Consider the following 19,637-nt stretch of genomic DNA (forward strand, 5'->3'; position numbering starts at 1 on the left):
TTCCTAGGATGAGGGGGACCTCCTTGTTCTCCTCCATATTGACCACTATAAAGTCTACAGGAAATACAAACGTATCCACCCGAACTAACACATCTTCCACTATCCCCTCGGGTGTTATAATTTTTTGGTCGGCCAGATACAAAGATATTGGCACCGACCTTATCTCTCCAATCTTCTTCTCCAGTTTCCTTTAAATAGATAGAGGCATTAGGTTAATTGAGGTACCAGAATCACATAAAGACTTGTCAAAATTTATAGTTCCTAATGAGCAAGGTATAGTAAAACTCCCTGGATCTCCACATTTTTGTGGGAGTTTATTTTCCAATATCGCGCTGCAATGCTCTGAGATCTTGACCATTGAGGTCTCCTCAATTTTCATTTTCTTCGTCAGGATCTCCTTCAAGAATCTAGCATAAGACGGCATTGTGAGAGCACTTCTGTGAATGGTAAGTTTACATGAACCGGTTTCAGCATATCCAAAAATCTCTCAAATTGCTTGTCCTGCTTTTCTCTATATAGCTTTTGAGAGAAAGGTAAAGCAAGCATCTGCTTTCTCTCTTCAGGTTCCTCCTTCTCAATTTTTCTTCCTTCTTATTTTTCTCAGCCTTCATCTGGCCCTTCTTCTTTTTATCATCATCACTTTTCAGTTGCTCCCCACTTCCTTTTTCAAGTTTTGCCTCTTTTTGGATCAGGGTGGGGTCTTTCAACACTTTCCCACTTCTCAAGGTTACAACATTCATTGTTTCTCTGGGATTTCTTTAAGTATCAACATAAAGAGTTCTTGGAATCCTTTCAGATAATATTATTGCAATCTGTTCCACTTGCTTCTCCAAATTTCGAATTGATGCCTCTTGTACTTCAAATCTTTCATCAGTTTGCATAATGAAGGCCTTCATGAAATGTTCTAGACCAGGCTGATTGGGCTGTTGAGGCTAAAATTGCTGCCTCGGCTGATTCATAAACCTAGGGGCTCTTTATCCCTGAAATCTGGGGTTATTTTTTCCATGCATTTGCGATACCCCCAGGTGAACTCCATGAGAAACCGGGGTGCTTCTTACCCATTGCATTAAAGTTGTAATTTCCCACAACATTCACTTCATCAGTTGAGGCTTGACACTCATGAGTAGGGTGTCCTTTTTCGCATATATCACAAGCTACATGCGGCTCACTTTGTATTGTAGCCAAGGTTAGCTTCCTTATTTCTTTAGCCATAGCATCGAGTTGTACCTGCACAGATGTGTTAGCGTCAACTTGGTATACACCAGTAGCTCTTCTTCTTTCGTTACTCTCAGAGGCCCACTGATTTGCATCTTAAGATAACTCATCAAGAATTGTAACTATCTCCTCTGGAGTCTTCTTCATCAAGGGGCCTCCAGCTGCATTACTCAATATTCTACGTGAGGCCGGTGTCAATCCATCCCAAAAGTCCTGGAGTTGCATCGAGAGTTCAATTCCACTATGTTGACACTTTCGAACAATCTCCTTAAACCTCTCCCATGTTTCAAAAAAAGTTTCAGTCTCTTTTTGGCAGAAGTTATGGATTTCTCTTCTAAACTTGCCCGTCATAGCTGATGAGAAATATTTATCAAGGAATTTTCTGGTCATCTCTATCACACCCCGAACCTGGGCCTGGATGTAACACGACACTCGATGCCTGATTACATGTGACCGAGCGAACCAACTAGTTGGATGAATCAACATGTGATATCATAACATATTGAATGCGGAAGATAAACTAACACATGTTAATATACTGAAAATCTAAAGCATATAAATCAAAGTGTGGAAACACTAATACAAGTCTGAAGCATATCTGTAGTAAACATTGCTTAGCATGAAAATCTTTTGACTCTGTTTAACTGTTACTCTAGTCTATAAAGCCTCTAATGAAGTAGTGAAAATGCTGAATGTCTATAAATACTGAAAGACTGTAAAGTAATGATAATGCCCCGAAAGAACTAGGGGCCACTTAATAGCTGGTACGAGAATCCTAACGCTCTGAATCGTCAACCTGTAAATCATTACCTGCATCGTGAGATGCAGGCCCCGGGAAAAAGGGACGTCAGTACATTTGAATTGCACTGGTATGTAAAGCAACTGAAAGAATGAACTATAAATGATGAAACTGAAACGGAGAACTGATAACTCATAACTGATAACTGAAATGATAACTGATAACTGATAACTGAACTGAACAAAGAAAGTAAGGATATGAATACTCCCTCTTCTGAATGATGCACCACATGTTAATCTGAATAAACTACGGCCTCTGGCCCAATATATATGTGCACAAGCTACGGCCTCAGGTCCAACTATACGTATACATAACTACAGCCTCAAGCCCAAAAATGCATAAAGCATAAACTACGGCCTCAGGCCCAAACATGCATAAAGCATAAACTACGGCCTCAGCCCCAAACATGCATAAAGCATAAACTACGGCCTCAGGCCCAAACATACATAAAGCATAAACTACGGTCTCAGGCCCAAATACATGTGTTCAACATTCAGGGATTTAAAAACAGGAACTGAGAATCATACTGCAATATGTGATGTAGAAATACTGAATCATATTGAGTTACATGATACTGGAGTACTGAATAGGACTATATTGAGACATGTATTATGGAACTGATTATGAACACTAAAACTTCAATTGTTTATGACATGCTAAGTAATCTAGAATGAGACTCATGGGCATCAAACCTGAGTCTATATTGATTATGCACTGAGCTCACAACGTTCAGAATGAAAGTCATGAACGGGTTATGAAGCTAGAGAATAATATTTCTGCAACTATTCAAGGAACTAGGCTTAACTATATTTCTAAGGCAATTAGTAACATCGTAAAAGAAACGTAGTGTAGGGAGAATCATTAACATTCCCAAACATAGAGAGTTAGCCTCACATACCTTGACGCTGGCCTTTTAAGCGTATCACAATGTTCTTTGCATCTTTCAACGATAATCTATGTCAATATATATCAAGAGGAACCAATATTAGCACTAATGCTCATGTTTTAGTGACTTAGGAATTTTATCAAACACCTTATGGGTGTAAAGCCTCATAGACCTTAGTAATTGGTCTTTTCTTCACCAAGTTCTCATTCTACTACTTCTAGGTGATTCTACAATCCCAATTAGATGTAACTAACACTATTTCTCATCACCCAAATGTTTTCAACAATCATAAGTCAACAATCCAAAACCCTAGCATAGTTCTTATGGTTCTCTTTATCAAACCCATTTACTATTCTCCCAAAAACTCATCAATTCATAGTTATAAATGTAGGGAGTATAAGCATTACCTTTTTGAAGTTCACTCCTCTTGAATTCGAGTTCTAGGGTTTTCTTTCTCAAGAATGGTGTCTCGATCGAATATCTAATGATTTGAAGGATTTACCCATGTTAATAAGGTGTTGGAGAATTGAAATTAACTTAGAATCATCATTATAACTTACCTTGGATGATGGAGGGACCTTGGGGAAGTTGGGTTCTTGAGAGCTCCCCTTACGAAAGCATATGTGCATGTTTAGGGTTGTAGGGTTTAAATAAGTGTACGCGTCCCAAAAATTGAGGAGTAAATAAAAGTAGCATGGATAAATATCGTCGGCGTAGGGCATCATCAGAGACGCCAAAACTACAATGCCTTGCACTGTCAGGGGCACTGAATTTAATGCCCTGGGCAGTGCCTTGCACTGTCAGGGGCGTTGAGGTTAATGCCATGTACAGTGCCTTGCACTGTTAGGGGTGTGAGTTTTTATGGCCTTGCATTGTCTATGGCTGTGAGTTTTTATGGCCTTGCACTGTCTAAGGCTATAAGACGGACCTCCCACAAACTTAGTCAATTCTGTCGAATTTTATGTACCTCACTCCCGGTCTTGATTCCAAAATAACTGTTTCAACCCATACTCATGCCGATAGCACTTCACATGTTAAAAGGTCACGTTAATACTCATTTAATGCATCTACAACTAATTTAAATTTACAGAGTGTTACAATCTCCTCACATGTTCTAATCGAACCTATGGGTAAGCTTCAAAGCCACTGCTTTGCATCATCTTTAAGTGTGAAGGGAAATGCCCTTAAGTACACTGCATCTTGTGATACACCATTGTATTGAAAGGTGTTCATAATCTCCTCGAAGTCCATTAAATGTGTATTTGGATCTTCGTTCATCTTCCCTCTAAAGACACATCAATTTTGAAGGGTTTGAAGCAACCCTTGCTTCAATTCGAAATTGTTAGCTGCAATTGGAAGTGGTCTAACACTTGATAAGCCTAGATTGTAGATCGGTCTAGCATAATCGCCATGTGGTCTCCCAGGCCCGGGAGCTATATTTCTGAACTGGTCTGCAACCAAGGGTTGATTTTGAGCAATTCTCCGACCCCTATCTTCTTCGTAGATAATCTGTGCATCTTTAATAGCTACTTCATTAGCATCCCATGCAACTTGTTCTCTTCGTTGGGTTGCTTCTCTCGCAGCCAAATCTACATTATCCTCATCGTTTCCAGCCATAAGTTCTTTGGTTGAGGATTTCCCAACCTTTTCTGATGTCTCGATGAAATTTCTTTCCTTCCTCAGTTGTCACAGTTATATTTTGATTTCTGGCTCATATGGTAGCACTTCCTTCGCAGAAGTTCGAGTCATGCACCAATCTTAACATGTAACCTGCGCACAGTCAAAGAACACCAACCGTAAAAAGAGAAAAATAAAATTAAATAAAAAGAAAAAAATTTCTGAATTAGCACTACAAACTATTTCAATCAATGTTGATTTCCAATTCCCGGCAACGACGCCAAATTTGATGAACGCAAAACACACACTTAAATTATGTTCACTAATCAAATATAGTATAGTATAATATCGTATCCACAAGGATTGGACTTAAACAGTATTCTGGTAGATTCTAGCTGATTGCTATTCAAGATGATCAATAGTTGAGATTTCTATGATTTCTAACTAAAATTAACTAAGAGTCTAAAGCTATTGACTAATGACAGTCGAAACAAAGAGGCTTATCAGTGGGAAAAAAATAGGGGTTGATAGGATAGGTGAAAGATAATTGTTTGGGATCTAACTCTGGATACTTCACTTCTAATGTTTAAATGAGTCTCTCGAATTCACTCAATTATTAGTTCAAACATTCAGCAAAATCTCCTCTCTCGATTAAGTCTTAACCTCGTGAGATGAACCAATTTAAGCACGTGAAGATATGCAAGAATGCATAGTGGATTGGTCATTATGAAAACCTCTTTCGATTTTTCTCCTAACTAGGTTTAATCAATGATTTAGCTAGCCTCTTTCGATTACTAAGAAGAATTAATGAACTCAACCAAAAATATAATGCAAAGATATCACAAGTTATGCCTCTCTCGATTACATAAATAAGTGAATATAGATGCAATAGTTAAATCATCCAAAGAATGCTTCAATACATAAAACTAGAGTTATAATCCACAAATAATCATCAATACACCAAATCCATTAAACCCTGAATAGAACTACTCCATGGATATAGAGAAATTCAACACAAATAATATTAAAGTATAGGAAAACATAAATTCAATACAAACTCGGGTCTTGAGTGAGGAAGGAATGATGAAATCCTCATGCTCGTGTCCTTCCAACTCCTCCCACCTTAGCCTCCCTTAGGTCGAATATGTGTCAAAAGTCCAGAAAATAATGTTTTTCTATGTATTTATACCAAGTAGGGTCGGGCCCAGACGAAATCACCTTATCCTAGCCGAAATAGGAAAATAATTCTGTAAAAATTTCACAGGTGTGTGCGCCGCATGGGGTAATGCGCCATGCGGGGCATTAATGGGGAACTCTAGAGAGCTAATTTTTTCACTTTGTAGGAATTTTGCACTAGCGCCCCGCACCCCGCTATGCATGGCGCGGGGCGGTAGTGCAATTTTCTCAGAGTAATTTTGTTTTCTCATTTTATGACATCCAGACTTGGTCCTCGACCCCGGAACGTGATCCCGACCTAATATCTTTGGCTTTTACTCAGACTTCAAAGCTCAAACTTATTCAAATTAGCTCCAAATTATATTAATAGCTCGGAATTATTTTTGCAAGGCATAAAACACACAATAAGTGCAAAACACTACTAATTAAAGCTCAAACACAAATAAAGTATAGTGAATTAGAGTGCAATAAGCGATTAAAATACGTAATTATAGCCTACCATCGAGAAAGATTAAAGGATGGCTTGTAGTGAGGGTGACTACAGGCACCGCACACATTATTTGCGTGGCGCTGACATTCAGGAAAAGTCAGCCCATGACACTCACCTTGTAATGTGGGTCTCAAAGAAAAGGATTACAGGCTCAAATGGGCTAACAAAGGATAATTTTATCACTAGTAGGAAATTAGCTTAGAGGTCAATCAATAAAACGCCTATATCATTTCCTAGATTCCCAAAGCTTACTTATTTTGCTTCAAGTTACACATCGGGCAAGTTCTATACTGGGAAGAGACGGCATAATGTATAACCAAATATCTCACCTCACACAATGCATATGACATACTCAAGACGGATCAACCTAACTCTCAAGTTAAGGCATCTAAAAATATAAGCACAATCATCATATAATCTATCACATAGGAAGTATGTAATAGGAATCAAAAGATGAGACCATGCATCAAAATAAGCCACATATATTCTCAAGGCATATAGTTACTAGAATCAAGAAGAAAAGAAAATCAAGTTCTCCCCATTCCATTATTAGTTCAAAAAGAAGAAAAGAAAATCATTTTGTATTTTTCCCTAGACTTTAAACCCTCGAGAGAACTGTCTAGGAAGTCCATCATCGAAAAAAGTCCAAAATATTTTGAAACTTCTACCTACAAAAAAACTATTACCCGGTTCAAAGAGTCATCCCTTAAAAACAAATTTTGGCCATAAGAAAAACTAAGGGAAATTATTTCAACCGGCTTTTTTCTTCTTCAATTTTCAATTTAATTTTTTGTTTTTGTTTCTTTTTTGTATTTTTCCAAGTAAACCAGCATAACTAAAAATAGCACATAAAATCTACCAGACAGTTTTCCACTCGATACTTAAAATTATGTATCACCCTCAATACATAATATAAATAACAAGAGGGTAAAAGAAACTCCCTGACAGGCCAAAGGCCAAAGCATTAGTAGCTTATGGGGCACTCAGTCTTCTCTCCGTCGTGATCCTTTGTTTGGGCACTGCACCCTTAGTTCCAGCCATCTTTCTTGATTTTGCTTTCTTCTAATGGCTTCGCTTCTAATGCTCCTACTCCTACAAAACAAAAACAGTACTACAAAAATAATACAATAAAAAATAATTAAAAAACTACAAATAAATAAAAGCAGTAAAGTTGGGTTGCCTCCCAACAAATGACTGGATTAACATCGTGGCATGACGTGAGTCACTTTTTGCCTTTACCTCGAGCTTATGAATTGAACTCCTAACTTGGCTATGATTTTTCGGTTATGCTTCAGGGTGGTAAATCTAGCTGGCCCAAGAAAATAATGTTTTATTTTGCACTTCTTGGCCTATATATAAGGTGTGTAATCCTGACTATCTGGCAAGAAACATTCAAAATATAGGCACATTGTTCCTCATTCCTTAACTCCTCAATTGGGTCGGATGACTTTATTATCATTATCCAAACATAAAGTAAAAAAATGCTTGCAGTGAGGACCAATGCGCTCAAAGACATGAACTTCAGGACTTTCAACATTCTCAGCACCAATGACACTAGAGTTAACTAAATTTTTATCCTCAATGTCCTTGGCTAACTCTAGTATCACTTTTTCAACATCGGCATCTTCAAATTCTAGTTGGTTAGGTTGCTGGTGTTCTACTCTTAACTCCTCCATCAGAGTGTCTACTAGTGATTCGAATTCATACTGTCTCGGCTACTACCCACAATATTAGTCTGTGGAACATTAAAAGCTTCCACCACTTGATTCACTTGAGTCTTCAAGTTGTGAATAGTTGCCTCTTGCCTTTGTATCTATAATTGTGTCTCATTATTTTGTTCCACAAGGTACATTAACATATCCTTGATCTTCCTTAGGTCAACATCGAGATTCATTGTTCCTATTAACTTCACAGGTTAAAGTAGAACCATCATAATAAGGGTTGGGGGGATAAGAAATATAAGCACAACCATAAAAGTGACAATCTTGACCACCACACACATAAGATTGAGTTGGTGCACATAACTATCTCTCGGGAATATTTTGATCATTTTGACACAGGTAATTTCCTCCACAATATGCATAAGGAAGATCAAAAGCAGAACTACCAATATCTAAACCCGCATAATTCCAAAATGCCATGTTTCTGAAATAACAAATAAAATAAAATAAATAAAAGTACACGCTTGAAACCTAGCAATATTTATAGGAATAACGACACCATTAGTTCCCCGGCAACACTGCCAAAATTTGATCACGCCCAACTATGCCTTATCAAAAGAACTAAGCAGTCACTACAAATATAATCTGGTCTAAATGTTCGGAGTCGAGTCCCACCGAGAACTAAGATTTAGCTACAACTCTTCATTATCACTAAGAAGGCAAGCTCAAATAATTCCTAAGTTATAAATATTAAAATTCTTTTGTCTAGCTAATTAACTAACAAACGAAAGTAGTAAATTAACAACTAGAGATACTAAGGGTTGGAGACAAGATTAAGGAGGCCAAGAGTTATGATTTTCCTAGTTGTCGGAATCCTTCACGCTACATCTTCTATAATTTTGCTTAATTATTATCTACTTATCATGAGAACTTCAGTTGCCATAATTCTCTTCTGAAGAACTACAACAATTTACTAGACATATTCTCCCGAACTATGCTAGTTGGCACTATCTTACCGCTCACTATGACCGTTTCAATGCTTTGTTATTCCTAAATCCACTTTTACACCCGCCGTATTCATTCCTCACATATGTTACGAATGACGTTATTTAAAAATCACCTAAATATGTACCATTTCACAAGAAATACATAATAAATAGGCATAATCAATTGATGGGCATTCAATCAACTGAAATAAGCATGTAGTTAAACAAGTGAAGAAATTCAAAGGCTAAATATATTAAAATGTATCAAGAATTCATCCTTCAAAAGGTTCCATCAAAACCCTAGATAAGAACTTAGCTACTCATAATTGTATGTAAAAACACAATACTAAAATTCATAACTAACAATAAATAATAGGAAGAAGAAAGGGAAAACTCGTGGTTGAATCTTCCTCCTTGCTCCTAGCAGATTATCCTCCAAGGTTGTAACCCGACAATAGTGTTTCCCCTTCCAAAGTTGTGTAAAAATCATGTTTAGAGTGTATTTATATGACCTAGGTAGGGTGGAGGGTTGTCCGATAAAATCCAATCTCAGATAGGAAAGTTGGAATCCAATTGAATCTCGCATTCAATTGACTTTTTTTTCGCGTCTGTTTTCGTGCCATGCGCAATAATGAACATTATAATAAATTGACGTCTTTTGATCACTTATCATCCAAACTTACTCCTACACACAAAAAATACATTATGAGTATATTTCACTTTAAAAATTATATGATCTCCCGCAACTCACATGACAAATAAGATCTAAACATACTCAAAAATATACATTTTTGGTCATTTATCACATACCAATCACTTCTTCAATTCCTCAATCATGTACTCAGAGAACTCGTCTAAGTGTATCAATTTGGACAAGCTTGGGAGCTCCAAAAAGGTAAACTAGAATTTACCTTATTTTTAATTTTTTTAGGAATATCTAGCCATCCTTATGGAAAAGAAGAGCCAAAAATGACCAAAAGTCACTATGATTGTCATTGTGTTAGATAAATTTGCAAAATTAATTGTAAATCAGAAGAATAAATATTTAGTATAAGAAGTTGAATAATAAAGAGGCAACAATTTTTGTTGGCTTCCATAGTTAGGCGTGGATCGAGGCAATAATATTTTGTTGGCTTTCATAGTTAGGCATGGATTATGGATGGTGAGGTGGAAGAAACGCCTCTTTTTTGCCTACAGTGCAGGAAACTGACTAAAACAAATAATAAAATGGGGTCATTTTATGCTAATAGAGCCGAATAGCCAAGCGATGCTTAATTCTCTTTTTCTTTTCTTTCTTTTTGTATAAACACTACATGCCTCACACTGTTAAGGCACATTTAAGGCCCAATTATTTTAGTGGACCAGTCAGTTACAAGTTGGAAATATCCCTACTACACGAACTAGGTGATGGTAGGCTATAATCTCGTGTTTTATTCGCTTATTGCACTCTAATTTACTGCACTTTTATTGTGTTTGAGCTTTAATCGCTAGTGTTTTTCACTTATTATGTGTTTTACGCCTTGTAAGAGTGATTCCGAGCTATGTAGATGTTACTAAATGAATTTGAATGATTTGGAGCTTTGAAGTCTAAGTAAAAGCCCAAGGGATTAGGCTGGGATCGTGTTCGGGGGTCGAGGACCAAGTCTGAAAATCAAAACGCAAGAAAAATCCGTACTCTGAGAAAACTTCACTAGTCCGCGCGTGGCGCGCCGCGGCTGCCCATTTTCCTACTGTCTGACAGATTTCAACTCTCTGGATTTCCAAAGTAATCATCCTATTTGATGTAGGAAAAGGTGATTTTATTTGGGCCCGGCCCTACTTGGTATAAATACATGAAAAAATATTATATTTTAGACTTTTGACACATAGTAGACCTAAGGAGTCTAAGGAGGAGTTGGAGAAGCAAAAGCACTAGGAGTTCATCATTCAATCCTCACTCAAGATCGGAGTTTGGATCGTTTTATTTTTTCCTTTACTTTAAACATATTTGTGATGAATTGCTCCATATCTGTGGAGTAGTTCTCTTTAGAGTTTGATGGATTTGGTGTATTGATATTTTTTTCTGGATTATAACTCTAGTTTTATGTATTGAATCGTTTGTATGATTTAACTATTGAATTTATATTCACATGTTCATGTAATCGAGAGAAGCATAACTTGTGATATGTTTGCATTATCTTATTATTTGAGTTCATTAATTCTTCTTAATAATCGAAATAGGCTAGTTGAATCATTGATTAAACCTAGTTAGGAGGATAATTGAGAGAGGTTCTCCTAAAGACCAATCTATTACGCATTATTGCATATCTTCACAGAGCTTAAATTGGTTCATATTGAGAGGTTGAGACTTAATCGAGAGAGGAGTTTCTACTAAACAATTATACTGATAATTGTACTGATAGTTTCTACTAAACAATTGTCACTTGAACATTAGAAGTAAATTATCTAGAGTTAAATCCCAGACAAATATCTTGCACCTATCCTATCAAAACCCTATTTCCTCCCATTGATATCTTCCTTTGCTTAGTCCTTGCTTCGATTGTCATTACTCAATTAGCTCTAGATTCTTAGTTGGTTTTAGTATTAATCACATAAATCTAAGTTGTTGACCATCTTGGATAGCAATTTAGCTACAAACTATGATATATTGTTTAACTCTAATCGATGTGGATATGATATTATATTATATTCTATTAGCGAGCATCTTTAAGTGTGTGTTTTGCGATTGTCACTAGGTTCTCCACTTATCTAAAAGTTTGATTGAATTCACTTCATCAATTTTAAAACCCTAAAATTAATATTAAAATTAATAATTAAATAATAAAAAATTAATAACAATGTATTTTCAATTATTTTTTCCACCAAAGTAATGATGTTATATGACTATTAAATTAGCCATCTGAAGGTAAAAGCTACGAGATTCATATTACATCCATACAGAAAAATAATTTCCCAAGAGACCAGTCTAACTACATATATTGTTAATAATACAATACTATATGTACTAGACAACAAACTCCTACTTGAGAAAACAAAACACAAGGTACACCAATAAAACGTGTATATGCTAAATGTCACGAATACGAGCACTCATAGATTCACGAGACATATCCAAATATGAAGCAAAATAGTATGACACATACGAATAAGTAGAACCCGAATCAAATAAAATTGATGCATCGCTATGGCAAACCAGGACAATACCTGTGATGACTGCATCAGACGATTCAACCTCAGGTCTAGCTGTAAATGCATAGCAACGGGGTTGAGCCCCACCAATCTGACCTCCACCTCTCAAACGACCTCTCACTGACTGGCCTCCACCTCTAGTTGCCTGACCTCCACCCCTGGCTGCCTGACCCCAGCCTTTAGCTAGCTGAGCGGGCGATAACCGGTGCCACAATCATGGCACGAGTACCCGACTGTGGCATACTGCTATGAAGTTTGGGAAAGTACCTCCTAATACTCAGTTAAGCCTCACAGACTAAACAACTCTTAAACACCAACCATTACCTAGCAAAATACCCTTCCTAAGATATCCTTCAATTTTGACAAATCATCTCACACTAAGTCTCCTTCCTCACAACCTATTCCTAAGCAAATAACCACTAATACCACTACTAGTAATCAAGCAAATGATACAAGTGCCAAATCTAAACAACCATCCAGCACACCTGCTACACCTCCACCCATAATCAAACACTCCTATGTTACCAAACTGAGGGCATGACATGAAGCTGAAGATGAAACAATTGCGTTTACTCCTCCTAAATTCACTACCAAGCAATTGCGTTTACAAAGACATGAACTTCAGGACTTTCAACATTCTCAGCACCAATGACGCTAGAGTTAACTAAATTTTTATCCTCAATGTCCTTGGCTAACTCTAGTATCACTTTTTCAACATCGGCATCTTCAAATTCTAGTTGGTTAGGTTGCTGGTGTTCTACTCTTAACTCCTCCATCAGAGTGTCTACTAGTGATTCGAATTCATACTGTCTCGGCTACTACCCACAATATTAGTCTGTGGAACATTAAAAGCTTCCACCACTTGATTCACTTGAGTCTTCAAGTTGTGAATAGTTGCCTCTTGCCTTTGTATCTATAATTGTGTCTCATTATTTTGTTCCACAAGGTACATTAACCTATCCTTGATCTTCCTTAGGTCAACATCGAGATTCATTGTTCCTATTAACTTCACAGGTTAAAGTAGAACCATCATAATAAGGGGTGGGGGATAAGAAATATAAGCACAACCATAAAAGTGACAATCTTGACCACCACACACATAAGATTGAGTTGGTGCACATAACTATCTCTCGGGAATCTTTTGATCATTTTGACACAGGTAGTTTCCTCCACAATATGCATAAGGAAGATCAAAAGCAGAACTACCAATATCTAAACCCGCATAATTCCAAAATGCCATGTTTCTGAAATAACAAATAAAATAAAATAAATAAAAGTACACGCTTGAAACCTAGCAATATTTATAGGAATAACGACACCATTAGTTCCTCCGGCAACACTGCCAAAATTTGATCACGCCCAACTATGCCTTATCAAAAGAACTAAGCAGTCACTGCAAATATAATCTGGTCTAAATGTTCGGAGTCGAGTCCCACCGAGAACTAAGATTTAGCTACAACTCTTCATTATCACTAAGAAGACAAGCTCAAACAATTCCTAAGTTATAACTATTAAAATTCTTTTGTCTAGCTAATTAACTAACAAATGAAAGTAGTAAATTAACAACTAGAGATACTAAGGGTTGGAGACAAGATTAAGGAGGCCAAGAGTTATGATTTTCCTAGTTGTCGGAATCCTTCACGCTACATCTTCTATAATTTTACTTAATTATTATCTACTTATCATGAGAACTTCAGTTGCCGTAATTCTCTTCTGAAGAATTACAACAATTTACTAGACATATTCTCCCGAACTATGCTAGTTGGCACTATCTTACCGCTCACTATGACCGTTTCAATGCTTTGTTATTCCTAAATCCACTTTTACACCCGCCGTATTCATTCCTCACATATGTTACGAATGACGTTGTTTAAAAATCACCTAAATATGTACCATTTCACAAGAAATACATAATAAATAGGCATAATCAATTGATGGGCATTCAATCAACTGAAATAAGCATGTAGTTAAACAAGTGAAGAAATTCAAAGGCTAAATATATTAAAATGTATCAAGAATTCATCCTTCAAAAGGTTCCATCAAAACCCTAGATAAGAACTTAGCTACTCATAATTGTATGTAAAAACACAATACTAAAATTCATAACTAACAATAAATAATAGGAAGAAGAAAGGGAAAACTCGTGGTTGAATCTACCTCCTTGCTCCTAGCAGATTATCCTCCAAGGTTGTAACCCGACAATAGTGTTTCCCCTTCCAATGTTGTGTAAAAATCATGTTTAGAGTGTATTTATATGACCTAGGTAGGGTGGAGGGTTGTCCGATAAAATCCAATCTCGGATAGGAAAGTTGGAATCCAATTGAATCTCGCATTCAATTGTCTTTTTTTTCGCGTCTGTTTTCGTGCCATGCGCAATAATGAACATTATAATAAATTGACGTCTTTTGATCACTTATCATCCAAACTTACTCCTACACACAAAAAATACATAATGAGTATATTTCACTTTAAAATTATATGATCTCCCGCAACTCACATGACAAATAAGATCAAAACATACTCAAAAATATACATTTTTGGTCATTTATCACATACCAATCACTTCTTCAATTCCTCAATCATGTACTCAGAGAACTCGTCTAAGTGTATCAATTTGGACAAGCTTGGGAGCTCCAAAAAGGTAAACTAGAATTTACCTTATTTTTAAATTTTTTAGGAATATCTAGCCATCCTTATGGAAAAGAAGAGCCAAAAATGACCAAAAGTCACTATGATTGTCATTGTGTTAGATAAATTTGCAAAATTAATTGTAAATCAGAAGAATAAATATTTAGTATAAGAAGTTGAATAATAAAGAGGCAACAATTTTTGTTGGCTTCCATAGTTAGGCGTGGATCGAGGCAATAATATTTTGTTGGCTTCCATAGTTAGGCATGGATTATGGATGGTGAGGTGGAAGAAGCGCCTCTTTTTTGCCTACAGTGCAGGAAACTGACTAAAACAAATAATAAAATGGGGTCGTTTTATGCTAATAGAGCCGAATAGCCAAGCGATGCTTAATTCTCTTTTTCTTTTCTTTCTTTTTGTATAAACACTACATGCCTCACACTGTTAAGGCACAGTTAAGGCCCAATTGTTTTTGTGGACCAGTCAGTTACAAGTTGGAAATATCCCTACTACACGAACTAGGTAATGGTAGGCTATAATCTCGTGTTTTAGTCGCTTATTGCACTCTAATTTACTGCACTTTTGTTGTGTTTGAGCTTTAATCGCTAGTATTTTTCACTTATTGTGTGTTTTACGCCTTGTAAGAGTGATTCCGAGCTATGTAGATGTTACTAAATGAATTTGAATGATTTGGAGCTTTGAAGTCTAAGTAAAAGCCCAAGGGATTAGGCTGGGATCGTGTTCGGGGGTCGAGGACCAAGTCTGAAAATCAAAACGCAAGAAAAATCCGTACTCTGAGAAAACTTCACTAGTCCGCGTGTGGCGCGCCGCGGCTGCCCATTTTCCTACTGTCTGACAGATTTCAACTCTCTGGATTTCCAAAGTAATCATCCTATTTGATGTAGGAAAAGGTGATTTTGTTTGGGCCCGACCCTACTTGGTATAAATACATGAAAAAATATTATTTTTTGGACTTTTGACACATAGTAGACCTAAGGAGCCTAAGGAGGAGTTGGAGAAGCAAAAGCACTAGGAGTTCATCATTCAATCCTCACTCAAGACCGGAGTTTGGATCGTTTTATTTTTTCCTTTACTTTAAACATATTTGTGATGAATTGCTCCATATCTGTGGTGTAGTTCTCTTTAGAGTTTGATGGATTTGGTGTATTGATATTTTTTTGTGGATTATAACTCTAGTTTTATGTATTGAATCGTTTGTATGATTTAACTATTGAATTTATATTCACATGTTCATCTAATTTACTGCACTTTTATTGTGTTTGAGCTTTAATCGCTAGTATTTTTCACTTATTGTGTGTTTTACGCCTTGTAAGAGTGATTCCGAGCTATGTAGATGTTACTAAATAAATTTGAATGATTTGGAGCTTTGAAGTCTAAGTAAAAGCCCAAGGGATTAGGCTGGGATCGTGTTCGGGGGTCGAGGACCAAGTCTGAAAATCAAAACGCAAGAAAAATCCGTACTCTGAGAAAACTTCACTAGTCCGCGTGTGGCGCGCCGCGGCTGCCCATTTTCCTACTGTCTGACAGATTTCAACTCTCTGGATTTTCAAAGTAATCATCCTATTTGATGTAGGAAAAGGTGATTTTGTTTGGGCCCGACCCTACTTGGTATAAATACATGAAAAAATATTATTTTTTGGACTTTTGACACATAGTAGACCTAAGGAGTCTAAGGAGGAGTTGGAGAAGCAAAAGCACTAGGAGTTCATCATTCAATCCTCACTCAAGACCGGAGTTTGGATCGTTTTATTTTTTCCTTTACTTTAAACATATTTGTGATGAATTGCTCCATATCTGTGGTGTAGTTCTCTTTAGAGTTTGATGGATTTGGTGTATTGAAATTTTTTTTGTGGATTATAACTCTAGTTTTATGTATTGAATCGTTTGTATGATTTAACTATTGAATTTATATTCACATGTTCATGTAATCGAGAGAAGCATAACTTGTGATATGTTTGCATTATCTTGTTATTTGAGTTCATTAATTCTTCTTAATAATCAAAGTAGGCTAGTTGAATCATTGATTAAACCTAGTTAGGAGGATAATTGAGAGAGGTTCTCCTAAAGACCAATCCATTATGTATTATTGCATATCTTCACAGAGCTTAAATTGGTTCATATTGAGAGGTTGAGACTTAATCGAGAGAGGAGTTTCTACTAAACAATTGTACTGATAATTGTACTGATAGTTTCTACTAAACAATTGTCACTTGAACATTAGAAGTAAATTATCTAGAGTTAAATCCCAGACAAATATCTTGCACCTATCCTATCAAAACCCTATTTCCTCCCATTGATATCTTCCTTTGCTTAGTCCTTGCTTCGATTGTCATTACTCAATTAGCTATAGATTCTTAGCTGGTTTTAGTATTAATCACATAATAGTTGTTGACCATCTTGGATAGCAATTTAGCTACAAAATACGATATATTGTTTAACTCTAATCGATGTGGATATGATATTACATTATATTCTATTAGCGAGCATATTTAAGTGTGTGTTTTGCGATTGTCACTAGGTTCTCCACTTATCTAAAAGTTTGATTGAATTCACTTCATCAATTTTAAAACCCTAAAATTAATATTAAAATTAATAACTAAATAATAAAATATTAATAACAATGTATTTTCAATTATTTTTTCCACCAAAGTAATGATGTTATATGACTATTAAATTAGCCATCTGAAGGTAAAAGCTACGAGATTCATATTACATCCATACAGAAAAATAATTTCCCAAGAGACCAGTCTAACTACATATATTGTTAATAATACAATACTATATGTACTAGACAACAAACTCCTACTTGAGAAAACAAAACACAAGGTACACCAATAAAACGTGTATATGCTAAATGTCACGAATACGAGCACTCATAGATTCACGAGACATATCCAAATATGAAGCAAAATAGTATGACACATACGAATAAGTAGAACCCGAATCAAATAAAATCGATGCATCGCTATGGCAAACCAGGACAATACCTGTGATGACTGCATCAGACGATTCAACCTCAGGTCTGGCTGTAAATGCATAGAGAAAGGGGTTGAGCCCCGCCAATCTGACCTCCACCTCTCAAACGACCTCTCACTGACTGGCCTCCACCTCTAGTTGCCTGACCTCCTCCCCTGGCTGCCTGACCTCCGCTTTAGCTAGCTGAGCGGGCGATAACCGGTGCCACAATCATGGCACGAGTACCCGACTGTGGCATACTACTATGAAGTTTGGGAAAGTACCTCCTAATACTCAGTTAAGCCTCACAGACTAAACAACTCTTAAACACCAACCATTACCTAGCAAAATACCCTTCCTAAGATATCCTTCAGTTCTGACAAATCATCTCACACTAAGTCTCCTTCCTCACAACCTATTCCTAAGCAAATAACCACTAATACCACTACTAGTAATCAAGCAAATGATACAAGTGCCAAATCTAAACAACCATCCAGCACACCTGCTACACCTCCACCCATAATCAAACACTCCTATGTTACCAAACTGAGGGCAAGATATGAAGCTGAACATGAAACAATTGCGTTTACTCCTCCTAAATTCACTACCAAGCAATTGCGTTTACAAAGACATGAACTTCAGGACTTTCAACATTCTCAGCACCAATGACACTAGAGTAAACTAAATTTTTATCCTCAATGTGCTTGGCTAACTCTAGTATCACTTTTTCAACATCGGCATCCTCAAATTCTATTTGGTTAGGTTGCTGGTGTTCTACTCTTAACTCCTCCATCAGAGTGTCTACTAGTGATTCGAATTCATACTGTCTCGGCTACTACCCACAATATTAGTCTGTGGAACATTAAAAGCTTCCACCACTTGATTCACTTGAGTCTTCAAGTTGTGAATAGTTGCCTCTTGCCTTTGTATCTATAATTGTGTCTCATTATTTTGTTCCACAAGGTACATTAACCTATCCTTGATCTTCCTTAGGTCAACATCGAGATTCATTGTTCCTATTAACTACACAGGTTAAAGTAGAACCATCATAATAAGGGGTGGGGGATAAGAAATATAAGCACAGCCATAAAAGTGACAATCTTGACCACCACACACATAAGATTGAGTTGGTGCACATAACTATCTCTCGGGAATATTTTGATCATTTTGACACAGGTAGTTTCCTCCACAATATGCATAAGGAAGATCAAAAGCAGAACTACCAATATCTAAATCCGCATAATTCCAAAATGCCATGTTTCTGAAATAACAAATAAAATAAAATAAATAAAATTACACGCTTGAAACCTAGCAATATTTATAGGAATAACGACACCATTAGTACCCCGGCAACACTGCCAAAATTTGATCACGCCCAACTATGCCTTATCAAAAGAACTAAGCAGTCACTACAAATATAATCTGGTCTAAATGTTCGGAGTCTAGTCCCACCGAGAACTAAGATTTAGCTACAACTCTTCATTATCACTAAGAAGACAAGCTCAAACAATTTCTAAGTTATAAATATTAAAATTCTTTTGTCTAGCTAATTAACTAACAAACGAAAGTAGTAAATTAACAACTAGAGATACTAAGGGTTGGAGACAAGATTAAGGAGGCCAAGAGTTATGATTTTCCTAGTTGTCCGAATCCTTCACGCTACATCTTCTATAATTTTTCTTAATTATTATCTACTTATCATGAGAACTTCAGTTGCCATAATTCTCTTCTGAAGAACTACAACAATTTACTAGACATATTCTCCCGAACTATGCTAGTTGGCACTATCTTACCGCTCACTATGACCGTTTCAATGCTTTGTTATTCCTAAATCCACTTTTACACCCGCCGTATTCATTCCTCACATATGTTACGAATGACGTTGTTTAAAAATCACCTAAATATGTACCATTTCACAAGAAATACATAATAAATAGGCATAATCAATTGATGGGCATTCAATCAACTGAAATAAGCATGTAGTTAAACAAGTGAAGAAATTCAAAGGCTAAAT

At 36.4% G+C, this 19,637-nt stretch overlaps 1 non-coding gene across 1 annotated transcript; it reads left to right on the top strand.

Annotated features, from left to right (window-relative positions):
* Positions 1-1,450: 1,450 nt before the first annotated feature.
* LOC142180418 (small nucleolar RNA R71) lies at positions 1,451-1,557 on the top strand. Its single transcript, XR_012709043.1, has one exon. It is a non-coding gene; the product is annotated as a small nucleolar RNA R71 (small nucleolar RNA).
* Positions 1,558-19,637: the final 18,080 nt, after the last annotated feature.

This window comes from Nicotiana tabacum, chromosome 4 (genome assembly GCF_000715075.1).
Source record: "Nicotiana tabacum cultivar K326 chromosome 4, ASM71507v2, whole genome shotgun sequence".
NCBI classification, from domain to species: domain Eukaryota; kingdom Viridiplantae; phylum Streptophyta; class Magnoliopsida; order Solanales; family Solanaceae; genus Nicotiana; species Nicotiana tabacum.